Raw genomic sequence first — 27,414 nt, forward strand, 5'->3', positions numbered from 1 at the left:
AAAAATCTGGAAAATTAAGGAAATAAAATAATTGATCCCAGAGTTAACATTCTAAGAAAAGGATAGAACGAATCATATAAAACTTCAAAGGGAAAACATACTACAAGAGAAGGAGAAGAAAAGATGGAATAGTGACAGTTTTCCAAATATAGTTCAGCAAACAAATGTAGACCCCAAAGGTTATCTATAATCTCCCAGAATATTCACTGAGCCAATATTGCAAGGGCCACGTGCCACGTTTTCGCACTGTGTCTGCGACGAAAGAACGGCCAACGACTCTGCATTCATTACTCTAAGGAGGACAAACGGTTCTACTTCGACATCTCGAGTGGAACCGAACCCCTTCTCCTCCCTCGTAATCCGCACAAAAGAAAAACTTGGGACCAAAGAAGCCGAACATAGCGTACGAAAGGGAAACCCTGAACGCCAAAATAAATTGCTGTCATTTTTCCATGTTTGAAAACGGAGTTGGATATTTAATATTAGTTACATTAAAATCATCTTCAATCGAAAATTTAATTAATCTTAGGTAAACAAATAATTCTAAACGTTTGATACATGCAAAAATGGTAATGTTAAAATGTGAAGATTTTCATTTACGGTTGGAAGATTGGAATCTTGAAAAATACACACAATAGCGTCTACTTAAGAAGTAAATATCGAATAATATGGGGTTGAGCAAAAACATTTGATGATGTTTAACATAAAACAAACAGGCATCGTTTAGAGATAATGAACCATAAGTTAGTTATTAATGATCTATGGAGAAAAGAGATGTATCTTGAATGAAGTTCTTCTAATGCCTACCTTTATTTCAAAATTTCACCTTTCAGGTGTTCACGTTGCACTTCAGGTGTTCTCATTGCTAGAGTCAATTCTAAAAACTCAAATTGTTTTATTCGTAGCTTTTAAGCTATTTCACAAGAACAAAATCTAGAAGTAATAACTAACTTTTTCTACCTTATTTCACTTTGCTCAATCGATCATTCCAGTCGAAGAGTCGAAAACAAACTCAATAGAAGCACCTTGAGGCCGTGTTTCGCGTTCGATTAAGAAAATGTCGTTTACCTTCATCCGTACAATGCGCGCTAGGTGTCTGAGATCTCAGATAGGGATCTCAGGAGCATTGTGTCGGCGTATGATCCGCGAGACGCGTCGGGCTCGGGTGTCGTTGCCCTCGAATTCGTTTTCTCGCCCGGCGAAGCGATTCCGAGAAAGTGCTGGTCGATTCTACGACGCCTCGATTTTCATCCCCTCCCAGGGAAATTTCCCCCTGATGAGTCGTTGAGACCGAAAGTGAAGCGAGTTTTCCCCGGGATGAGCGTGAGTTCATCGCTCGTGCGACTCTCCGCGGCTTTCCACGTCATCGGGATTAATTACCAGGAATATTCATGAAACGAAGGAATGCCCGCGATTTACCATCAAACGAACATTATTAAATATGTTGGTATGAATGTCCCAGGAGCCTGCAGTGATTAAAACAAGTCAGAGAAGTTAGAGAACAATTTCTAGATCTTTGTAGAAAGTTTTGAAGTTGGTAATAATTGATGCAAAATAGTTTTGGAATAATTACGTTCGTGTATACTTCGGTTAATTTGATTATTATGATTGAACTTAAGAGGTGTATTTTTTTATGTTGAAATTTATTAATAAGTAATACTATTAAATAATTGTTTACCTCTTTCTATGGATTATGTTCCATCACATGTGGATATGATGACAAAGAATTTTAGACAAAAAGAGTTAATAAGTGAAGGACTAAGTATATATGCTACACCGATCCTTAATTTATCAGTACTTCTAATTTATGTTTTGGGTTCATTGCACATTATCTGCACTATCTGCACACTATTTTAACTCATTTATAGACGCTAAGGTTCTCTTACTATAAACTCATCGCCGTTGTCTCAATTTTTACAACTTAGAACACTTCTATTGTTTCTTCCTATTGTCATCCTTGACAAGCTAAAATCAAGTTATTATCCTATAATTTGAACTTCCAGTTTCCACTCATTATTTATACATATATGAATTTATAGCGAAATCAACACTTTCAATATGAATGTGTTTTAAAGTTCTTATGACTTCTGTCTTTTTCATTCTAAAATGTGTGATAATAAAAACAACTTTCTTTGATTGTTGTATTCTGAAAGGATTTGTCGACCTGCGAAGAAAATTTCGTTCATCAATAGCAAGATTTGTGGAAGTACAAGTTCAACATTGTCTTTGTAATTCTCACTATTTCTAAGGTTAGGGGGTTGACATTAAAAGGGTTAATATTGTCTCCAGTCTCTTATAATAACAATAATAACAACAATCGCTAGATTAAAGGACAACGCAATAAACGATGAAAGGTGGTTCTAGCCCATCCTAAGATGACGAGAATAAATTCAGAACGGTTTGCACGCGAGCGTAAAGAAAGAACTTGAAGAGGAAACGAAAGGAGAGAAAAGAAGTCGGCTCGTTATTTCGCTAGGCGGCGGTGACGTTTTCGTGGATTTGGTGAGATCTCCACGGTGGTTTATGAACAGCACACGCACAGCCCGTGGCCAGGGGCACAAACGGCGACTGAATTATGTACCAGATGCAAATGTCGTGGTATTGTCCGGTCCCGGCGGCGTGCTCCATCCATCTTTCAGCTTCCTTGAAAATTCCGCTCATGAGAGACGAGATTTGCATCCGTTCACACTTTGAATACGTCGCTGCCCGCGACGGGATCGCCGGCTCTCTTGTCGCGCGCACTCTTCTCTGATCTCCCCGCCCAGTCTAGTCTTTTCTTTTTTCCCCTAGGCCTCGAACATTGTCGATCAAACCCTGATCTGTTGTCTATACATTAATTTCTTCGTATTCCTCGATCATCCTAGTTAAGAACATTTTATTTTAATCTGGTAATACTAAAGAGAGGTTTTGAAGATGATCTCTGATCTGATGATCTGAAATAAATGAATTTATTTTAATATCGAAAGGTTATTGTTTGATGGAAGAAGATTGTGGTCTAGGCTAGATGAAAAGTTATGAGATCAGCTAGGAGTTGAACCACCAACGCAGATTAGTAACTCGGTCGCGCGTCTCATTTCACTGGGCGACAAGCGGCATGATTTATTCCGCGAATTTATGCGCGAACAGGATCGCGTACCCCTCGACAGAACAGTCGGAAGCAATTTACAAGTTAATAGGTTAAGACGATTCGTTACGCCTCCCTTGCTCCCATTCTTTCTTTCTTTCCGAGCTTGAATATTTATTTCTTTGGCTGGCACACGTATGTTTAATTGGTTATCTCTTTTCTTCTATGCTGAGAGGTGCCTTCGCCATCACGAGCGCGCGGAAAATTCAAACCGCTGAGAAGCTACATGTGCATCGACGCCTCCCCCATTATAAATATAGATGTGAAATTTCAAATTCGGTCTCGCATATGCATTCTTATCTTTTATTAACCGATTTTATCTCTCCTCTTATTTACTAGATATGAAGGTACCTCTAGACAACTATTTTACTATTAGACATTTACTAAATATTTACTAGATATTTACGAGATTATTTACCTCTAGTTATTTACGTATGTTTTCTAGAAAATAGTTTACTTTTTATTCTTTCAATGGAAATTAGAAAAAAAGGGAATATAATGTGAAGTTACTTAAATAAATTTTAGTTGCTTCTAAACTGTTCCAAAAATAAATCAGAGGAGTTTGGGATTACATATTGTGGATTTTTCAGTTGCAAATAGTTCAGAGTTAGTAAAAATGCACATACACTCGAATTTGAATCGCAATCGACGCGATAATAAGAATCGAAGGCGGACACTGTTAGCACGAATAATACTTCTTTTTCCTCTCGTTCGACCCGGCTACTTAAAATTCGGCACGCCGCGATTGGACGACCAGTTTCGACTGTCCGACAAGTCGATCGATCATTCACTGACACAAAGAAACAATCGACCGCTCGATAAACTACCGTGCCGTACAAGCGACGGACCTGAAATTGATTTACTTACGAGGTGATTCGCTTTCGTTTGCTCGATTCCCTATCAAACTTTGATTAACGCAAAATTGGCTGCATGCGAACTAAATCAAAATATTCGATCGAATCTTGTAATTATATCTCCAGCACTTCAGGGTGTTTTTAAAGTTTAGAAAAGATTGTGAGGTACACGCTTTCTTGTTGCTCAAGAAGGAAGCAATTTTAGGAAACTTTTTTCGAAACGTGAAATTATAGGCGTATGAAAACGTTAAAGCAGATTAAAGTGAAATTTCCAGGCGCGTTCAAACGCAACATTGTAGCCCCAGAGAGTAGAGTGAGGGTTTCGCTCGTGAAACCGACAACCACGCGAGAAAGTCCGCAAGAATTTTTCTCGCGTGCGGCCGTTCGCTTCCGTGCCCACTCGCAGTTTAGAACAATATTCCTCGGTCGAAGAACACTGTGAATAAGTAATTAATCTGAGAAACGAAAGAAAATCGTCGGTCGGACATTTCTCAAGTTCCCCCATTAATAACCCACTGCTACAAACATTTTCCAAGTCCTTTATTAACACTTTTAGTACCATGTCCTCCGTATAAGGATGATCATTTTATCATAATCATGAATAACATTAATTCGTATGATTATGAATTTCGTGAACAAGAAGTTATAGCGGGAGCTAGAAGAAGAAAGGAGTATATTTGAACATAGTAATATACATTGTATATTTGATATTTTTGAATTTCCCGTGAACATGGTGTGTTATTCAAAGGGTTAAATAAGTTAAATGTTACGCAGTAGGTGCATAAATTCAAAGTTGATAACATTCATCGGCTCCCAGATTTCTTCCTGGGACAAAATAAACTGTGTTTACCCACTGAAGCCACCCCAACTGTTATTTCCTGCGTGCAAGAATCATTAAGGGTGAGATGTGACCGCTCCTTGACGCCAGCCTGACATCTAGGGGCGACGCCCAGCATGATAGGGGGTTGGTGGATGTAATCCTCGGTCCTATCGTCGTTCGAAAGCATCAAGCCTGCTTCCGTCCTCGTCAAAAGGGCTCAGGGTCTCGAGGCGAAGGATTCGTGGATTCCCTGGGGCAGCTGCGCTCGCTATCATTGGTCGCGATCTCGGAGTATCCCGCCCGGACTCGGGAAACTACCCCTCCAGCAATCAAGGACCAATCCTATCCCTTCTTGTGGGGAGGGTAAATCCCTGCTTGGGGTGGACTCGATTTCGGAAATCCCTCTGCCAGTTGGATAAAATCAGACGACGATGCGAGCTCGAATCTTCATGAGAAGTAATGCCCCACTGCTTTAATGCGTTTATTTACTGTTGTAGAAGTTTCCAGAGATTTTCGTTGTCCTTGGTTATTAAAATCGTGTATTGAATGGTTTATTGTTATAGTCTTGGGCTGTGTTAAACCAATTGACTTTTGATATGGTATCGTCGAAAAGAATCTTTGTGATAACTATTATCCCATTGGTTTGCTGCGTTTATTTCCTGTTGTTGATGTTTTAGAGATTTTTGTTGTCTTCATTTGCCTAAATTGCTCATTAAAACTTTTCTCTTCATTGCTTTGGCCCTGGGTTGCGTTGAACCGGTTAACTTTCGATATTGCATTGTCAGAAGGAATCTTTTTGGTTGGCTTCAGTCGTTGAGAAAAGTTACTAGGCTCTTAGGGATATTCTCCCGAATAGGAGGATAGGTTAAGTCGAATCCAGGTTCCCCTTATCGCTTCGTGTGTATGGAGGAGCGACCGTGAAGCGGATGGAAGATTCTATCGCGCGCGCATTCTCCGGGGAAAGATTTTAAAAGTCAATTCGAGCTGAAAAGAGGAGCATCGCAATTTCTGTGAAACGCTTCCTGCGCTAGAGAGAAAATAGTCCCAGGAAATAGACGACGTTCTCCGCAGTGGTCCCAGCAGTCTTCTTAGTCATCATTTCCTATTCAGTTCCGGCAATTACTTCGCCCTACTCCACGAAACTATACCAATCTAGGGACATTCCAACACAGCTACCTTCCCCAAACCCTATCGCTACGTACACGCGAAAATCGCTTATAAATGAAGACACATTAGTTTAAGAGCCACACGAAAGCAAACCAGTCGTAAAAAAAATCATAAACATCGAAAGGAAAGGAAACAAAGTCTGTCCCCAAAAGGTTTCTCCCTAAAACAGTAAAAGATACTAGGAAGCGATCCACGAAACGGCCCACCAGAAAGACGGCCCCGTCGATCCAAATAAAAAGAATCGTCCTGGAAGTCCATAAATCTCGCGCAGAACCGGAGGGGAGGGTGGTAGCATGGACGCCCCCCCCCTCATAGGGGGCAGAGAGGGCCATGAGAACGAGGAGTCGAGGGAGGGACGGAGGGGGTGGCGTAGTCCGACTGGTTGGCTGACTCCTCCATCGCGCTAGACCCCGCGGGCACGAAAAACGCGGCTGCCGGTGGCGCGTTCGAATAAATCAAACTGGCGTGAAAATCAATTGTAAGACACTCGCCTCGCGTGTAGTCTACCCTCTCCCCCCCTCTCTCCCTCTCACTACTCCCACCAGTTCTCCCTTCCCCTCAGCCATCCCTACCACGTTTCCCATGCTTCCCTTACGTGGTCGCGGGTTTCGTGCGTTACCCGTGAACCGAGTCACCTTCCTTTGTGTGCCCTACCTCGCCCTTCCCGCCCCTCGTTCCGCGTCGCTTCTTTGTTCCTGTACGCTCGTCGGCTTTCCGCGGGGCCGGTTGGAAATGGAAGGGCGGGAGGATCGCGTCATCGGTGTGCGTGACACACATGCGGCACCTCGAGAAAGACGGGTATTGTGTGTGTGTTCGATAGAAACGAGAACGAGGGTGTTCGCTAGGAAGAAGACAGAATCGAACAGAAGGGAGAACGTGAATGGCGCGCGCGCGTAAAAGAGACGGAGGGATGACGGAGGGAAAACAGCGGAGGAACAGAGGAACGGCGGTAGGAGAATCAGGGAGAGGGTGCAAAGTCAATACGAGCGGAAAAGCGCGCAGACGCATCGCGTTGGCCAATTAGAGCGCTCGTTCGCGCGCATGGCTAGTGCGCCAGCGCTGCGGGGCGCTGGTGTCGCTCCATCTCGTCGTTGGGACGTCGGGGAAAGTGGAGTTCCTTTTTGCTTTGGAAATCGACCTGGAATTATTGTGGAATTTTTGGAGAGCATTTTGGAAGCCTCAGTACTTTCATGATTTTATTCTTTATGCTTCTGTTTTAGAATTATACTAGCTTCTTCTGAACGAAATCTGTTTGACATTTGAGTTGCATGCTGTTGAAATGTCTGTTCGTTGGGTTCGACCGTGATTTCATGAAAAAAGCACCGCGTGCCCCTGTGGACCGCGTTCCATTTCTTACGGCGTGACAATGCAAGCCTGCACACCTCGAGCGCGGCGATTTATTGGCGTTCCAATTCAAGGACCGATCAGGTGCGCCACTCGCGAAAGTACTCTTGACGAAATAATACGTTCACCTGGAAAAGTGCAGCGACCCCTTCCGCGTACCGTAACACAGGCGTGCGGGTTACATTATCGCCGCTAATAATGGGCGCGATAGAAAACGGAGTGGCATTAATGAAGACAAAAAAAGAAAGGAGGGAACACAGGTTTAGAAATACATAATGCACTCGAGCGAGCAATAATTAAGCAATGCTTGATTAAAGTTGTCTCTGTTCTCGATTTGCTTGTCACTTTCGTTTGTAACACGATCGAGACGGTGAAGAAAAAAAGGCCCGTTTACGAGCGTTTTCTTGCTCCATCCATTAGTCTGACCGAAGTCGACCCGCTCCACTTGAACGAATTTCGTAAACCTCTGAGCCGCGGTTGTTTTTACCACCCTTTTATCTGTTCATCGAATTTTCGCAATCCGTATCGTTGGTAAGAATGATATGGGCGCAGGGAGTGATAAAGGGAGTGGGGGAGGGTTCGTGCAAACGAGGGAACGGTCAGCTCTGGTGGTCGATCGATTTCATTTGCCGAATATTTCCGCTGGAAAGTAGGAAAATGGATGGTCAGAGGGGTGGGCGGTGGTGGGGCACCCCCAGGAGCAGCCGCGGCAGAGGGTGAGCGACAAGTAATGGCCGCCGTGGCCGTTATTTATCGCTCTGTCCTGGACGCGCACGCGAACACGTAGGCGCAGTAGCAATTTCCAGCGATAAGCGAGCGCGTGCTCGCTACTCGCTCACGCCTGCCCCTGCGATTAGTCGCGCGAGTGAATAAACGGCGTGACGACCGCTTTAGACGCGGACACCGAGCTACGATTAAACGTTGCCTGATGATGGCCACGGTAGCTTCTTCGTCCCGATGCTGAGTAATTGTTGGAATTGTTTCTTGTAATTGATGTTGTAAGTTGCGAAGCATCTTGTACTTTGAATTCGATCACCTTTCAAGTATTCGAAAAGGATTTATCAATTTTCCGCTTCAAGATTTTAGGAAAGCCAATACAAGAATACATTTCGGAGTCATTTCTTGTAATTTTCATTTTACACGTTAGCTATGTGAATTTTTAACTTAGAATTTGTTTCTAGCAGGATATTTGAAGCCCTGGAATAATGGGGATAATAGGGTTTTAGGATTTCAGAGATTACGGTTATTGAAGTTACTTTCAGGTCCTAAGCACTATGACATTATACGAATTTTGAAATTCGTTTTTTGGAAATTTTGGAATTCGAAATACTTTGGAATTCTTTGAATTCTGGATCTATATGTATTCTGAAATGTTACGAACTCATGGGTTTTACTTCTTTGGAAATTCGCAAATTTTGTAAGTTTTGGAGCTTCAAACACATTGGAATTACATAAATTCTGGTACGTTAAGTATTTTAAAATTTTGTGAATACTAAATTCTGCGAATTCTATCGTCCTAAATGCTTTGAAACTTCAGGAATTTCGGAATTCTAGTACCTTCGATTTTTAAGAATTCTAGATTTCTGAGTACCCTTGAATTTCTTGAATTCTCGAGTTTTTAAAATGTTGCTGCTAGTAACACTGAGACTTAACGAATTTTGTAACTATATTGCTAGAACCACAAAAATATAAAAAATCCTACAATTTTGCAATTGTGTAATCTTACTATTTAAACATTTCTAAGACTCTTAAAACGTCTGTACTTCTTCAAAACTAAAAAATGTTAACATCTTGCACATCCTATGTACTCTAGAATTCTAAAAATCTGAAAATTCTACACATTCCTAAATTCTGAAAACATTATAGTATGTAACAGCTATTCTTAAAACAAAGAAGCCTTAACATCCTAAGTATCCTAAATCAAAATGTTCCACTATTCTGTTATATAAAATCCTACTGTTAATTTTCAATTCTGGAATCTCATTAACTCCTCACTCTGAATAATAACACCTAAGGTTTATTACCTCGTTTTGAATGATATATGGTATAATTTTCACCGAGGTGAAATTTCTTGGAAAAAGGGTTCGAGATCGATGAAGTTGCATCCCAGATTCGGGACCCCAGGTTGTTGCAACCACAGCTCCCTAGTATACGTTATTTATTGCGGCCGTATAAAGGCGGACGAAGGCGCAACAGCTATTCCAGACGACAGTCATGGGCTTTACCGCTAAGATACACTTACTATTCTCATCATTAAAACGTCTCCGAGGCTCTCGCTGAAAATGAACGGCGTGCAGAATGTAGGTACATACCAGTTCCATGGTAAACACGTGTACTGATAAGCACGCGAGAGCCCCGCGTACTGATATAAATTATGACCAATAAAAGGTATTTACGATAAATATTAATGCAAGTATAGACTCATTAAGACGGTCAATCTGTTTCTCGGGAGACTGGCTTTTATACCAACGTTAGATACCATAAATTTACACTCTGCTCATTTCCCTATTCTATATTGATTCCTTGCATCATTAACTTGATTCAACTGGAAACTATTCCTCTATTTCTAAGATCTTTCAATTTCTACTTATTTTCGGCTTTTTTTCTTGAACTCCTCGAATTCCACCATTCATTCAACTTTCCATCATAAGTATAATATTCTTTATTTTAAATAAAATACTTTTTAATTCATTGTTACATTTGTTTTATAGTGCCTTCTTGTATCACAGTAGCTTTCATTACATTCTCTTGTTAATATCATTCATCATCATGCGAAAATTATCACCCTCGCATACGTGACCTAGAACTCATTGCCAGCGCGGAGTTAATGTAAACTCAGTGGAGTATTAATTTCGAATTTTCTATTACCAAGCTCGTTTACTTTGATCTACTACCTGTCGCGAATTTCTTTTTATCACTTTCCCTCTTCCTCAAGCTGTATCTCCCAAAGGATCGAAATACTCATCAACAGATTAGGAGCATGCAATCAACAAACGCAGCCGCAATTACCGCTGAAGCGCGATGACTCAGCCCGTTTAATTATTTAATTCGTCGATCACACTTACGTAAATAATAAACGCGATTGCGCACGCAAGACGTGCGAGCCTTGAATGCTGAAACAAACACAAATTCCCGACGCGTACATTAAACAACCTGATCTCATTCATTTGATTAATATTTTCCCCCGCGGTTCAGGGAAACATTCTTCGCAAAACAGCGGTACTTTCCGAGCTTTCTTCACGTGTCAATTAAGACCATCCTCATCCAGTGGATGTTCAATCTTTCGACCAGCAATTTTTTTTTCGCGAGGATCCGAAGCCGTCGGAGCGTGGCCAAGTTTCAGCGGAATAATAAACGCGAGGCAAGTGGGTACGCTGCAACAAAGAGCCTTTCTACCGTGCTTAGACCGTGGCATTATTATTTATTTATAGCGTCATTATGTTGTCTCTATTGTTGTTGCGGCTCTCGAGCGTATGGTAAATGTTGACCGGGTCTCCTTTCGTCCTCGTGCGCCTCTCCCCCTCCACGTCCCTTGTTCGTTCGCTCGAGCCACGATCGGGAATACATAATTATCGAACGTTTTTGCCGACGGCGAGAATCAAGGACGATGCATGCGTATTTTTTTCTACCATTAACAATTATAATAGACAGGGCTTGGTGTGGCTGCGTTTAGCAAAATATTGTAAAATCCCGGGTTATCGGAGGACTCCGATCGACGTAGTTCCAGATACGCGCAGCTTTTTCTTTATACGTATAAGACAGTGATAATAGATGGAAATCTGAGAGCGAGGAAAATTTCAAGGTGGAAGGCTAAAATGGTAGAAAATACGAAGATGTAAAATTTTTCTGATAAAAAGAAAGGAAAAGCTTCAGCTGTGAATGAAATTCAAAAGTGGAAAGGTTGGAAGGTGAAATATTTCGAGATGGGACATGTTGAAGGTTAAATATTTGAATGGGGAATAATTTTATGTATCAAAAGCTTGGACGCTAGGAAACTTGAATAAGGAAAACTGAAGGAGGAAAATTTTTAGCTGGGAACCTTGGTAAAGATTAAGTAGTAGAAAATGTAGAAAAGATAGAAATATTCGAAGTGGAAAATTTGGCGATAAACTTAAGAAAAGTGTAAAAACTTTGCAATTGGGGAAATTAAAGGTGGAAAGTTTGTGAGAAGAAAATTTAGTAGTAGAACATTTTGAAATGAAGTATATTGTCTTCAGGAAAAATAAAAATAAAAAATTGACATTTTCCAATTTAAGAAGATCATGGTAGACTTGAAGGTTGAAAATGTTCAAAGTACTAAACTTGTGCACGGAAAATTTCCGACATGAAAAATTTCAGATACGGAAACTTGAAAGGTTAAAAGTTTATATTGAAGAAATTTGGTAGTAGGGAACCTTTTGGATTACAAAAACTAGAAGGTGTAAATCTTAGGAGTTAGTATATTTAAGCCTAGAAAACTTACAGAGTGAGAATCTGAAGAGTAGACTATTTAGGAAACTTTTACTAAAAAAAATTGGAGGTTGGAAAATTCCTGGAAGAAGAAGATGAAGTACAGATTTAAGTATACTTTTTAAAGATAGAAATGATCAGAAGTAAGAAACTCGAGCATAGAAAATTTGCAAAACGAGAAACTTGAAAGATTAGTGACATGTAACGAGGGAAATTAAAAGTTGAAAAATTCTTAAATTATACAAAGTAAAACATGGAAGCCCCAAAAGTCAAAAAGTTTGAAGCAGAAAAGCTTTGAGAGAAAAAACGCGATGTTGACAGCACAAAAGCATGAAATCCAGAAAATGGGACAGCTTAAAACAATTAGTTTCAAGAACAGTGCGGTAAAAGGTGGGAAATCTGAAAGGAGAGAAAGTCGAATGTGGAAAACGACCGTTCCAGCGAAGAACGGCGCAGGAACGGCGCGGGAACGGCGCGGAATTTAATATAATTAACCGACCGAACGTGACAAGCCAAGACAGATTGTCACGAGCTGTGTCGGATGACAGCGGTTGAATAATTACCGGGACTAATCTCGTGATCGTTGACCGAACAAATAACAGAGGCCTGAGTGTGCTTAATGCGCCCAGAAAGGGGGGGAAAAAATGATGGAACTGATGAATGGCCGACGCGTGGAAACGCGCAGATCGCGGCCGTCGTGTTTTCCGGCTGGAAAAGCTGCTAGCGAATACAACGACGACTCTTTTTATCAAATCCATTAGAAATTTAAATCACCTCAGCATTATACGTTGAATTACGTAAAGATACCGCAGACAGTGGCGATTAACGTATTCCACACACTTAATATAGATTCGATAAGATCATTAGCGAAGGAAGTAATCATCCTGTGAAAATTGCATTTCATCGAGCCATCGTTTCAATTACCACCTCGCAAATGAAAATTTTCGAGGAAAGACCAAAGGGAAGAGAAGAGCCTATTTTACAGCATAAATAAGTAGTAAAGGGGTCGCTGCAAAACAATGGGTGAATTTAATTCAACGAAGCATCTCCTGGGAACACTAGGAACCGAAAATGAAGGCATTTTCTCGGCACCGTCGTTTATTCGCCGAAGCCAGACCGATAAATCACGCATTACAGTGAATTATACGGAACTCCCCCGACGAGGATCGCCATTAGCAAGAAGCTGAAAACGTAGCACCGAATGGGTCGTTGGCTCGTGCACTACACTATCACTGATACCGGTATCGAAGTGGCAAGGCTGGCCACCTTGCCCCAATAAGCCTGAACAGGATATTCAATCCTGTTCCGTTGTCGGCGTTACGGTGTTGTATATTGTCTGACGCGCGTACAGAGCGATTGCACAATCTGTGGCACGCTTGTGCACGACAAACTTGCGATATATTTACTTGTACATGGTTTTACGTGTACGCGCGCGCCTTTTAACCACTTCCACGGCGACCTGGAGTTGAGTTACCTTCGGTTAGACTCTCGTGGATCATTACTGCGAGCCAGCGACCAGGTAGTGGGTGCTTTAACGAGCTCTCGTTTGAAGGGAAGCAAGTTGGGCATTAGGAAATCTTGGCCTGTGAAATCCTGTGTCTGTTAGTGTCTATGATGAGGTAGATAGGAGTCTAGGTTTATGGAGCTCTAGGTCCGAGGATATTTAGGTTTGAGAAGTCCTAAGGCCACAGAAGTCTGAGATCACGAATAATTAGTTATCTAAGACTCGGAATATCTGCATCTACCGTGATTCAGAATTGAGAAGACTTAGATCTAGCTTGAGATCTAGTTTGAGATTATGAAGTCATAGGTGTATGAAACTTGAGAACTATTGAAATATAGATTTGTGAAATTTCAGGACTATACAGATCTAGGTCCACAAAAGCCCACCAACACGAAGTTTTAGGAAACTTCAAAACATTGAAGATCCATATCTAGAAAACTACAGGGCAAGAGCGATTAAGGTGTACAGAACTTCACCACTATGAAACCTTTGTTTAACAAATATGCAAGCTTATAGAATTTCTAAAACTCCAGGCTCGAGGAAACTGGGGGTTACAAAAGTAGAAGCAGGAAAAATATATGGATCTAGTCCTACATCCACATAGCTCTAATTCTACATGAATCGCTATGTACACTACTTGTATCTACATGAAGCCTTTGTTTTGATGGATCAGAATCATGAGAATCTAAAACTTCAAATTGCACAAGATCCTTTATTCTAAATAAACCAATAGAATCCAAGGCATGCGCAAGACTAAGCTTCTAGTAAACCAGATCTATCAAAATCTAAGACCTGCCGTCGTCATAGTAGCCGCATAATGGTTCAACCTTCGGCAGAGCTAAAGATAAGCACCATTTCCTATAATTGAACGAACATGACCAAGGCAATGGTGCAGACAGCAGATTTGTCCGACCCAAACAGTGGGGTCTAGTTAGGCATGCGCGGGCGAATAGGTGTCGTTGCAAGAGCAGCGTTGTAAAACGACTTAAATGCCACACCAGCGGCGTTACACACCTGGATAGCAGCACTCGTCCGTTGCTGAGGTACGTGTCGCGCGCACACGAACGCGCACGTGCACAAACAAGGACGCACGTGTAAATCACAGGGGCAAGAGAAAGACAGAGATGCATGTACGCGTCGGCGGTGGCGGAGTTTTGTCCAGTGACGTAATTAATGCACTGACTGGACTGACTTTCTCGTCGCGAGGACAGTGCAATACTGACGAATTGCGCGCATACCTGATAACAATTGGGATGAAATTCTGTGAACATACTTTTACGAGTTCTGACCAATATGTGACTAGAGAAGATAGAGAAACGCTGAGGAACATTGCGTGGTACTTTTGGACTTCATTGCGCTAAGTATTTGTGGTATTAGAACTTTTGGCATCGAAGATCTTTGAGGAGGAATTTTTGGTATTCCGTTTAAGGGTTACGTTATTGGTATTTGAGGATGTTGGTACCTAAGAATATAAACTCAAGTAAATCGTTAAGGTAGGATTCTTGTGTTCTTGAAGTATGTGTTCTGCAAATTTCAGAAAGTCCTGTATGCGGTAATTCATCATATCCCTCGCTTTATTTTCGTCGCTCCAAAATTTGATTTCTGTAACATGGCAATTGCGTCACCTTTTTAAGTACATTTGCAATTCAAGGTTTTAGGTATGAAGATATCTAATAGTGAAAATCATTTCAGGGTTTCCAGTTTCTGATATCTCCTATTTTTCAAATTTTGTGAACTTTGAAGCCTAAAGGTGCGAATACACCAGAGTTCGCGTATCTGTTTGCATACTGTACTTGGTGTTCGCCGAAAAATCGAGTAAAGATGATAAAAAGGTTGCAAACTGTTTGCAAACATTGTTTGTGAACCGTGTTCACGAATTGTTTGCTGGTGTAGATCCAACTTAAGAATTCCAGAACTATGTTCACACTAGCTGCTGAACCGAGTCTTAGTCTAAACTCTCTTATACAATGTTTGCCACTTTCTGTCCTCCTCGCACCGAAATCTGTCTTCTGCAATATGTCAGTCTGACGTGCAGACAAATAGACAACTGTTCATTTGAATAACCGAACTCATACGTTCCTGTCCACTGCGATCTGGTTTCCCTTTCGTGATCGCCGAACGAAGATCTCGTTTTCCAGTGGAAACAGCCTCTCCGTGCGAACATAATAAATAAACGCTGGCTGGGCATTAATATACAGCGATAATGACGGCTAGGAAGGAGGCGAAACGATTAACTGGCGAGCCTGATCGAAAGCAATGCCGGAGCCGGGCTCTCGAGAGTTGTGCGCGCGCTCACTCGCGGACAAGATAATTTTTCCTTGCAACATCGCCATTCCCGCGCAAAAAACAGTGGCTCTAATTGGATCGAGTAATTTGTCACGATCGACGGCCACACGGGGAAATCATCGCGTAAGCGGCCTGAACGATTTTCAATTATACTTTGGGTGATCCTGTCGCTCAAGCTGATCGACCGGAGCTTGTAATAGCGCCTAACGACATCGCAATTTTCTGATAAGCGGAACTCATATTAATTCAAGTATAAACTAACGATATCTGCGACTATGAAATTTTATCGGTGATTGAGGCGAGTCAGCGCTAATACGACCGTTGGAGAGTCTGAGGAGATCGATAGTGAAGTGGAAATTTCAGGATTTGGGAATCTCTGTAGTTGGAATTTGGAACTTTGTGGTTACTAATAAGATATAGGAACTTTTTAATTTTGAAGTTCGAAGCTTAAGAATTGTGAAAGCGGGAACCTTGGTGTTTATAATTTTCTAAAATGGGAAGTTCAGAGTTTAGAAGACTTGGGGATTTCGGGTCTTAAATATTGTTGAATTCAGTGTTTCAGAATTTATAAATTTTGAACGGTGGAATTTTAGGATTCAAGGTGAGGAATTTCGAGTAGTGTTGAATTTCTATAATTGGAATTCTGAGAGTTAAGTATCATTTTTTTAGAGTTTTTTAATTTGGAATTTTAAAGCTTAGAAATGTCGAAAATAGAAGCTTCAAATTAGGCTATCTCTGTAGTAGAATCCTTAAACAATAAATGTTATCATCGTAATGACGAAACTCGATAATGATGTAATTCTGAATTTCAAAACTTCATGATTATTCAGTTACAACTAATTCAAAGGTTACAAGTTTCCGAAACAGAATTTCAAACTTAAGAAAATTCTAAAACCCAGAAATTACCAGCTTAGAAATTCCATATGCTCTACAATTCCAAGATTCAAGACCTAATCAATTTAAAATAGTATCCGTATTACTGTACGTCTTTATATCGCAGATAACTTATACACAACAAGTTTTACTAACTCTATAGAAAGCGAAGTGCAGTTAATCACTGTTTTATAACCCAACCTGTTTAAAAGTAAATGAAGTAGACTTACACTGAAACTAATTTAAACTCCATTAAACTAAGTTAAAATTCAACTAACTTCATTTAAATATAAAATAACACCAAAAGACAAAATATGTAATTGTATACGACACGCACGTAATTCAGATAAATATGTGCACCCTACAGAAAGTCAGTGAAACCTGGCAGGCTATTTTAACACACGGAAACTACTGGGGGATCAAATTTTTGAAACAACAGAATTATAATAATGGCTGTCAGTATCGGAAAAGGGAGTCTTGAATTTAGCTGTATCGTGACAAAGAAGGCCGAATGAAAAGTATCGTTGAACAATTCCAGTCAATTCCTCGAGCAGTCCTTTCTGTTCGAGCAACTTTCCTCTAGATGCTCATCTTTTCACACTGTACACCCGTTATATGGGATATACACCCGGACGAAAGTACACGGTCGAGTGTGGGTGTGTGTAAGAGGTCCAGCCTTGCCTCGGACGGAGGCTGGGTGTGGCCGTGACTAAAAGTTCACTAGAGCACACTTAACACACTTAACACGCGGTTTCTCCCCAGGATAGACGAAGGCACTGATATGCAGGTACACGCTGCTCTAGAAATCACGTCCTCTCCATCGATTTTCTCACTCTCTTTGTCGTTGCTTCTTAATCCTCCTTGGGGCTGATTTTCCATCGATCGTTGGGCAGAAACTCCGTAAAGAAGCTGGAATTGCGAATGCAAAACTATGTCGAATGTCTGTTTTCAAAATGGTATCTGGAGACTTAATGCTTGGTTACCAAAAAATGTGAAAATTGTAAAAAGAGGCAATGTAACAATAAGTCAAAATGGAGGGGATGATACAGTATCTCCTAACACTTGTATTTAGCGGTTGTTAATAATGGAAGGACATAGGAAGTCTTGTTACCAGTTTTATGTACTTCTAGGAGTCTTTTTCTGGTGTTATTGTAGTTTATTGGTATCTATTTTCCAAATTATTTACAGCAATTCCATTAAATGTTAAAAGCTGGCGTAATTTGTTAGAAGATTATCGAGGCTCGACGTGCTCCCTGGTGCTCGTTTGTCATAGGAAGAACGAAAATCGCCAGTTGAAATCAATAATCGGCCTCATCGACGAGTTCAAAGTGTCCGGGAGTCGCTTTTCGCCCGAGGAAAATTAATATCGTGTCCCAGTTGAGTGCGCGGCATTTGCATATCGAGCACGCGGCCCACGGAATGTCGATTCCCTGTCGATGGTAGTGTTCACGTGGCTCAATTTTCTCGTAACGATATCGATATCTTCAAAATAGTTGAAGCAGCTACCTATCCAAGCACAAAGGTTTCTTGATCACTAGCTCACGAATTTCTCTTCTTTTTCCCAAATTGTCACGAAATTAATTTTGTGTCCCTTATGCTCGAGTTTTCGTATGAAGAGATATTAGTGACGAATCGATTCAGAAAATGATCGAGTCGTGGAATTCGATGGCTCCAGTCTGTAATCAAATGAATGGCGATGATCACAGTGATGATGATGACGACATTAAGCCGCTATCGATGGCTGGCGATCTTTCGCGGATACGCCACGAGTTGTAAGTTCTCCTCGAGCCACTAATAGCCTTGTTGCTTGTCCTTTTTCGAGCAAATGCCGAGGAAAACGTATTTTATCGCGTTTCGAGGTTGAATGCATGATTTCAATTCATGTATTTTCAGCTTGATTTTCAGCTTCAATATTTTTTGTGGTTTCGTGGATTTGGGTTATTAAGTGCAGACGGAAGTATTGAAGCCGGTTTGGAGTCCTGCCAATTTACAGTAATTGATGTTTATAGCATTGGTAGCTTAGGGTATCGCATAGTTAGGTCGCTAATAACTTGGGATTTGGATTGACCCCTTGGAGAATAAGAATTCTTAACACTGACAAGAAATATTTTAATTGCATCTGTTTACCATACTCGTCGACGCTAATAGACTACCACTCCTAAGTTGGCAATTATTTTCTAAATTAAGAAAAATAAGTCATGTCTGTTAACGACGAAGTTTGAATAACAATAAAAAATTATTATAATTCTATTCCATTATATGAAAATGGAAGAAACTAAAATTGTTATTGAAAATTATAACCTTGAGTATTTGCTTTGCCTTATAGTACAATGTTTCAAGGATTAATCATGCGAGCCATTGAATAGGTACTTTGAAAAAATATACTATCTAAAAATACTTTTAAGTAGAATATTAAAAAAGGGCTTTGGACATTTCAAACACTGGCAACTTGAGGTATAGGATGAGTACCTACACATTGAATCCCCAATTCAAGTATGTACCGCTAACTCAGCACACCAAACCCTGCAGTATTCATACCCAAAAGCATCATTTCCCTCTCTTTTCAAACTACAAAAAAATGAACGAAAAATGAACGAAACAAGCTACCAGAAATGGACCATTCATGCGAGATATTCCCTGTCACAGAAATCCGTTCCCGAAGTAGCTCTGATTCACGTGTTACAGTTAGCAGGGAGCGCTGAATATTCAACGCGCTGAGCGGGACAACATTAACGATATCGTTAGCGTAAGAAACGATATCCGATCCGCGGAGCCGATCGACGATTTATTCGCCCCGGACATGGTTCGTTAATTGCAAAATTACAGAAATCAGTTAAGTCAATGAAATCGCGTAACATAGTGTTTGAGGCCGTGAACGACGACGATGATGATGCCATTAAAGTGGCATCGACGTGGCTCTAAGCCTCTCGCATATACCAACGGACTGGGGAGGGGTGAAGGAGGGGGACCACACACGCGTGTCTACACGTGTCTACACGCGAATCGACTGTATGGTAATCGTGGCCAGGCTGCTGCCAGGCATCCTATCATACCGTATATTATCTAACTGCAGATTACGGCCAGCGAATCGCAATTATCCCGCGTCGCCTTGCTAGCGCGACTATAATTTCATGCGTTTCAATAAGCCACGATTTCACCGATCATTAGCACGACGCATCGCGGACGTTTGTCTATCGATCAACTTATTTCAAATTATCGAATTCCCTTTGGTTGGTAAACCTAAGATGATGCTGAGTGCTTGGAGGACTTCATAGTCTTCAGATCAGAATTGCAAGTGCAATTCGAGTGAACTTTGTAGACTTCGAGGACTTTTGTGCATGGAGAGGACTTTTGTGCTGGAGAAGTGTACTGGAATTATTATAGAGGTATGAACATTTTTTAAATACAGTTCCGAAAATTCTAAAATCAATAGTATCATCACTTTGATAAAGAAGAGAATCAAAGTTCCTGTAGTAAAACTTTTTTACAAGTATTGTTACCCATTTCAGTAATTCCTACAACTGCAAAGTATGTACCATTTTATCATCGTTATAGCAATATCCTAAAAGGATAAAGTTCCAGCAATTCTAGAGAATACTTAGAATTCCCAGCGCAAGAGTTTTTGGACCTCCCAATACATATCTCAAGAATTGCTTGGAGTTGTACAGTTTTGATGACAGAATTTCTGGGAAAATTTGAAACGTAACGACTAATAAGAGGCACAGAGGCTAGCCAGATATCGGCTTTCTCCGTGTTCCCGCCTCGTTCCCATATTTTTTAGCAATTCAAAGAGAAGGTAAAGCGAGGACAGTGATCTGTGGATTTCACTTTGTAATCGGCGGTGCAGTCACTTCACAATTCGTTCGATCTCAATATTCTAATTCCGCTGCGGAGAAACGGGTATCTATTCAAATCGCCCGCAGTAAGCTTGCCGGCCAGTGAATTTAAAAAGACCGCGTAGTGGGCGGTGGAAAAGGTTAAGAATACTCGACTTCGGTGTACACTGAGCAGAGGGAATTTTAAAATCGACTTAGTTCACTTTTCCTATATTAGGCTACATTTGTCTTGAAAAACAGGGGAAAAGCAAGTTTTTCAACTGAAAGTAACTAAAAAATAGAGAAATAGGCTCGATCGAATATTCGTTGGAATTTGGTTGCGTAAGATCCACCTGCTTCTCGACGCGAAAGATCAAGGTGGAAGGAAGGTGGAAGACTGGGGAATACGTGGAAATCTGTGTCGAACGAAGTTCACTATTGAAAGATCGAGCTGCTGGAGATTTATGTCGTACTGGGACCGTTTACTTGTAACGCCTTGAATCTTAGATGGCTATCCTTGCGGAAAGCCACACGTATGTGTAAGTATCCAGGAGCAACAATGAACCATGGAGGCTGAAATCGAGCTGGAATTCTTTGTCATAGATCAGCTATGAAATTCCAAAGAAACGCTGGAATTGCTGAGAACAGCACACTTACCTACGTTGCTGAAATTCTCCTTGAAATTGGTGTAGTACATGCAATGGAAGTTCTGAAAGACAGAAAGCGTCTCCTAAGATGATAGTTTAATCACTGAATTACATGTAGCAAAGAGTTTCCTTCAGTTGATTACTTTATGTCTAGTAATTCCAAGATCTATGACATTCTAAAGGAGCAATACCAAAGTTTTTTTATATAACGCAAGGAATTCCATGAATTTATGAAATCTAACACTTCGAATTCCAAGATTTTTCAATACTATGCAGAACATTCCACGTTTAGTGATTTTCCTAGATAACAATTCCTTGGATTTTTGAAATCCAGTGTGAAACTGTCAACTTTGTGGTAATTTGCGACGCGCCTAGATTATTTGTACCCAAGAACGACAATGTACCGAGGTGAACACAATGCGAAGCACAATAATTACCGAAACGTCGAGTGAGAACAGGAGGAGAACAAGCGTCGGCTCGCATACGTTAGCATTAAAGCGAGTTTGCACGACGGCGAGCAAGGGCAGTCCCCGGTGGCTGGCCTCTGAGCAGTTAGCCAGAGTCGTAAATCGAGTTTCGAGAGCTGAATCGCGGCCACGAAACGCACACGCGTGCTTTATGCATTGTACGCGCGTAGAAGGGGTGGCCCGCCATAATTCACCCTGCAACTCCCTCCTGGACCTTTTATTTTCCGCTTTTACATCGCTCTTGGGGATCGAAGAATACCCCTTGCCTCCATTATTCACTATTTATTCTATCTAAAATGTAAATTGACAGCGGAACAGTGGAATCATATTGGAAACGATTTTCCTTAGTTCATTAGGTCAACTGGAAAATAGTATTGGACTAAAAGTCTAAGAAATACTATTGAAAATTAGTTTAAAAATAGTTGACACTATTCCTTTCCACTATAAACATTATGGAATCACTTAATTTTTTATTTTTTTTACTCTGAGATTTAATAGAAAACATAATTAATCTTATAAGTGACTAATTACACTTTATATACTCGTTTCTGATATCGAACGAACTTACGTGAAATGCTTAAATTCGTTTCGACTGTGGTAGCAGTTGATGGAAAACGTTAATTAAAGCTTCTTTCATATATACCAAATATTTAATAAAAATATGTACGAAATACATATTATTACTTTGAAAATAATGACAAAAATAAATACGTGAAAAATATTAATCCAAAAATAAAATCTTATATCTCCTTTTCAGGGAATCAGGAAGCAATTTAATTTCAGTAGTAACAAGCTGAATATTTATTAAACACTTCCACAGTAGTTTTCGATCGACCTGATCTTGTACAATATCCCTGATATCGTACATGACGAATAGAAGTCGACGGTAGCCTCGCGCCATTGAATTCCTCGTTCGGGGCCCTAAAACGACGTCTTGCCTCGTAATTCACGTCCCACGCAGCACCTTTTTCGCTGTCGTCGCGGCGAAAGTGTCGGGGGAGCCGAATCCAGCGCATTGTACGTCGCTCTCGCAGAATCGAGCGCATCATCTCGATCGGCGGTACGATTAATTGCATCGGGCGAGCGTCTCGTAAATTGCGCGTCGTCTGTTTCGCATTCAGCCATGTCCAGGTCGGGGCACAGCGCGCCGGTAGTGATTCCTGAGCGAATGAAAATTTCATTTGGAATCTAGTGTACGACCTTAATGCTTGTCCCACATACATACATGCATACCATGCAGCTAGATGCATTTGAACGCATCCTGGTGTAACCTCGCGCGCATTGTGGTAATCCGCTCGATTGTGCCCAGCCGCTTCCTGCCTGGAGTAATAATTAACGAACAGTCCCGTCGAGCTTTATGTTTGTTTAGGCAGCTGAACGAGCTTCGCGTGAACTCTCACCATCTCGGGAAAACTATAATGAATTGACCGCGTCATTTCTCGTCGGCAACGTAAAAAGTTGACCTTAATTGCGGGCCGAATGACAAATGCCGCGGGGAAACGGAACTGCTTAGCGATGGGGTTCTCTTTGGTTACACGATCATGATATATACTCATTAGGTATAACTTTGTGAATGTTGAAATTTTATTCGGGGAAGAGTCTTTGAAACCTAGAGGATTACAGAGAATTCGAGAAATTTGAGAAAATTTGAGTTCCAAAAGTCTGGACAGTTTGTAAAGAGATTTAGTTTAAGCCCTGTTAGAACAGAAATGCTGGAATTGCTCGAGTTTAGAAGCTGAGGATCAAGAAGGTCAGAGTTCTAAGTGTTACGAAACTTCATAATGCACTCAGTAATAGGAAATGAAGTTGAAAATTTTACAAACTAGTTATCCCAGACACTCTAAACACTGGAATTGCCTGACTACAAACTTCACAATGTCCTCAAAATCTTTGTAGCCGCAACTCCACAAGTTTTATTGCTTCCACTGCCCAAACTTCGTAGTTTCTATATATATTAAGTTTTGAGGAAATCTCTGTACGAGAAATCGTCAAGTATAAACAATTCTGTGGTCCAACAATTCCAATTTCCCCGTTCCGTTAACTTTCGCCTGGAAGGAAATATCGCGCCACTCCCGCTAGGCACATGTTATTAACCCATTGTCTAGCGCATGGTAGCACTTAGACGCAAGTGGAAGATGCAGTAATTTAAACGTCCTTTGATCCGTGAGACTTGTTTTCAACTATCGTCCCGTAAATCATCTTGCGCTCCATAAACCCAAGCGTGGTTGCATCCTCCGTCTTCCTTTGGCTCGCCTCCGTTCCACCTTCTCTCGACATACACACCTCTCCCCGTCGTGGCCAAATAACAGGGCACGATTTACAGTGCAATTTACAGCCGAACGTGCGTGTGTATACGGCGGTCTCATCGTGTAAATACGCCACTTTATTTCGCGCGCGCGTTTCTCGCTCTGTCGCTGGCCTGGTTGCTACTTGCCCTCTACCGTTGAATAAAGTTACGTTAGGACGATGGAGAATGATCATTTGTTTTTGGCTTTGGCTCGGGGAACGACTTTCGAGTAATTGGTCGTGCGCGGAATTTCAGAGAGTGGACCTGAAGAAATTGTGTGTGGATAGTACTTTCTGGGAAGGGGAAGAAAATTGTGTGTGAGAGTTATAAGCGTGTAAAGACTGTTCAACTTTTTAAGTGGAATTGTTGCTTCGGTGAAAAGACTTCGATGTTAGCTATGGAAGGAATGAAGGGACAACTTGGGGATCTCGACATCGATGAAATTACAGCACCGAGGCACAGTCGCGGATAACGGAACGTGTCGAAGCAACGAAATAAAGCAACCAGTAATTAGTTGCCCTCGTATAGAATTCTCATACCAGGACTGAACCATCTACGTACTAATTGCAATCAGTTCAGAAGCTCGTTTACGGTTTTGTTTGTTTTGTATCACGTGTAACTCGATGTGACTCCACACTGCCTCTATACTTTGATGAACTCTTGGAAAACAAAGTTCAGTTCAGCGATACCCATCGAAGACTGAAGAAAGGAAGATGCTTGGAGACAGAGATCTTGGAATTGCAACAGATTCATATGTACTCATTCTTATTTGCAAATCTCTCAAGGGTTTTCAAAGGCCGCTAAATTTTACGAAGTGAAATAATTACTGAACTTTGTAAACTGACTTAAAACTCATAGAATTGCAATAATTTGAATCAGCCATTTTGACAATTTTTAAAAAGTTTCCATATTCTCGCAATTCCATGCCTCCAGAACTCTAATTCCAGCGACCTCACGAGCCTCTTCTCCGTGTTTCGAGGAGGCCGAGTTCTCCACTTCGTGAACCAGATCATTTTTTCTTGGCCGACCCTGCGGTCGTCGACGGGTTCTCACGGGGGTGTATCGCTTAAACGGAACCAGAGGCGAGTTGGGGACCAGAAAAACAAAATGTGTAGCAGCGAGGAGGAAAGAAAGAAGGGAAAGAAGGGTCTGATGGTGGAGGTGGTTCGGTGACGACCCGCCGTTCGACTTCTCCCCGCCTTATATAAACCTGGCGACCCACTATGCTTTGCTCCTCGTTTTGCTCGATTTCGATTGCGCCCGGCCAGAAGAAGCTGCTGAACACGCTGGAACATTGCTCGCAATTTAAATAAATTCACCGTGTCCCCGTGGCTCCGCGCTCCTACAGGTTCAAACCCTTCCCCCTTTCGCTCCCCTTCATCCTCGTTTTTCTGCTGCGTTATGCAACGCAACAACGTTCTGCGTTGCGCTCGTCGAGGACAACGATCGATTCTTGTATCCTCGAAAACAGCGCGTTCGGCTTAACGAGGGATAAGTCGGTAGAAAACGAGTTATTGCGCGGATTGCAGCCGTCATAATCACGACTTAAGGTTTTATGGTTCGACTATTGCCTTTAGAAAGTGTTTAGAAGTCTGTAGAGCCGATACAACAGATTGTCAGTGGAACAGCCTCACATAATATCGGATAATTTTAGAGAATATTCGTTTCTGAAGAAATCTGTTGAAGTACCAACGTTTATTATATTACCGGATCCTAAGGGTTAATTAAAGGTTAACCTATCAGTTCTACGATTTCAGAATGAGGATCTTGCCTTTCCTCCACCTTCCATGTTTTATATCACAATTACTGAAACACACATAAAAATATTAAAATGCAAATCCCGAAAAGAAGTCCTCAAGCTGCAGTTCCTGGAATCGCTCCAATTAAGGATCGCAGAAGAACAGAGTTCCTCGCGTTGATTTCTGCACTTGCCTCCGAAGCTCCGGAAGTTGGAGCAGGAATCGGTTCCAGCGACAGGGATCGATAAGCAGCATCGTTGAAAAGACGGACTTGATTGCTTCGAGGCGATCATAATGACGAATTAAGGCTGACCGATAGTAACGGTTATTAGAAAGGTAGAGAGCTGATCGACGGAATGGCGTGGCCACTGCGTCGGAGCATGTGTGCACGGTGAAAATCGTTTGCCACGTCGAACGGAACGCTTGTTGCCGCGTTCTATGTGGATGGAAGATGAGTGAAAGGTTGCTCGCCCGGACCAAGGTCTGTTCAATGTCTCATCTCGGCTTCCATGGAATAGCAACGAGCCGTAGAAATCGCCGTGTGCCATTAAACAACACCGGCCAGCCGGTAATAACGATAAATCGGCCGGCGTGCTGATTTATTTGGAGGAAAAGTAATTAAGAAATTAATTGAATCCTCCCCGTGAATGGTCAGAAAATCTGTGCCTCCCCCTTTTTCCTTCGACTGTAATCTCGAGAAACTGTTGCTCTATTTTCAGTCTCCTGTAATTAGATACCTCGTCGGGGACCATCCGTTCCACCTTTTCGCCTCTTTTTCAAAGATATTTGTCTTCGGCGCGAGTCCTGATCGCTTCAGGTGCGATTTAAATCGATCTTCGAGTGCCCCTATGCATTCTGTTATTGGTAATCTAAATGCTCAAGGCTGAAGGAATCGGCCAATTCCATTTGCACGTTTCCGATTCCTCGAAAGTCAATTTCAGGGTCCTCCTTTTATCGGTACGCGACGTGTAGTCGGTTTTAATTCACCGATCCCTTTTAGAGCTATGCACCGTTTGGCGCCAGTCTTTTCAATTCGACAGATTGGAATCACGAATTTGTCCCGTTCCTCGTGCTCCTCTTTTTCTGTCAGCCACGGGTGACATCAACATCAGCGCGCGTATCCGTCGCAACTGAGCCGCGGCACGCATGCTGCACGCGTGTACACATAACTAGACTGTTTATCATATAGATTGGCTACTATGCTCGCTAAGCTCCCGCAACTCCCTCCTGTTGCGTTGTCGATATGTGAGAACTCGTGACAAGGTTCGTGGAACGCGTGCAGTCCTCTGTACCGCTTGTTTCGCGTATGCTCGGACGAATGAACACCAAGAATTTCAACGAGGCTCTTGGAATTGCACGCTGAAATTACCAAGAGAAATATCGCGGAATTTCAAGAACTTCCCTAGGTGTGAAATTTGAGAGTACGATATTTCGAATTTTCAGAAATTACTGAATAGTAGCTATAGTTTAAGTAGTACTTATCCTGTGAGTTCATGCTGTAGGAATTAATACTACAGGGTTCTTAAGAAATTGCTTTGGTGCCAATATCATATGAAAAGCCTTAAGAGCTGTAATGATTAGAAATTCAGGGATATGACGTTAGAGATTGGTGAAATTGCCGACACAAGAGTTCAAAATCTTTCAATTTCCTAACACAGGAATTCCTAACAATACCTTGTAGTACTAAAAACTACAAAATTTCTTAAAAATATTACCATCAATACGTTCCAATCTCGAGGTTTTCGAGCCTCACACGATCATACGATAAGAAAAAGTGTAACACGAGGACGTTCTATTCCACCATTCCTGGAAGTCCATGCGCGCAATGGTGTCCTTGGGTTTCGAATAAGCCGCGGGTTATCACTGTCGAGCGCGCTCGTGGTTCCTCTGGAAAAAATCCCAACAGAGAACCTGTCCATAAAACGAAAGACGCACTATGTGTCAGCCGCGGAGGCTCATTAATATTAATTGTACAAATCTGGCCGCGTTCCCGTGGCTTGCGGTGTTCCAATCGACCTGCAATTTTCACACGACCTCG

General features: G+C 41.6%; 1 protein-coding gene and 1 long non-coding RNA gene across 3 annotated transcripts in view; one reads left to right on the plus strand and one right to left on the minus strand.

The window, feature by feature from the left end:
• LOC143180419 (uncharacterized) overlaps positions 1 to 27,414 on the plus strand; it is an 87,432-nt gene that overhangs the window by 29,560 nt on the left and 30,458 nt on the right. The gene's annotated exons all lie outside the window — the stretch shown is intronic.
• LOC143180420 (uncharacterized) lies at positions 22,429 to 22,977 on the minus strand. 2 transcript variants are annotated; one of them, XR_013002126.1, is made up of 2 exons: positions 22,584 to 22,977; positions 22,429 to 22,510 (listed from the first exon to the last, which is right to left on the minus strand). It is a non-coding gene; the product is annotated as an uncharacterized LOC143180420 (long non-coding RNA). The 2 variants fall into 2 exon arrangements; XR_013002125.1 differs by having other exon boundaries at positions 22,430 to 22,510; positions 22,576 to 22,977.

Source organism: Calliopsis andreniformis, chromosome 6, assembly GCF_051401765.1.
Source record: "Calliopsis andreniformis isolate RMS-2024a chromosome 6, iyCalAndr_principal, whole genome shotgun sequence".
In the NCBI taxonomy this organism is placed as follows: Eukaryota; Metazoa; Arthropoda; class Insecta; order Hymenoptera; family Andrenidae; genus Calliopsis; species Calliopsis andreniformis.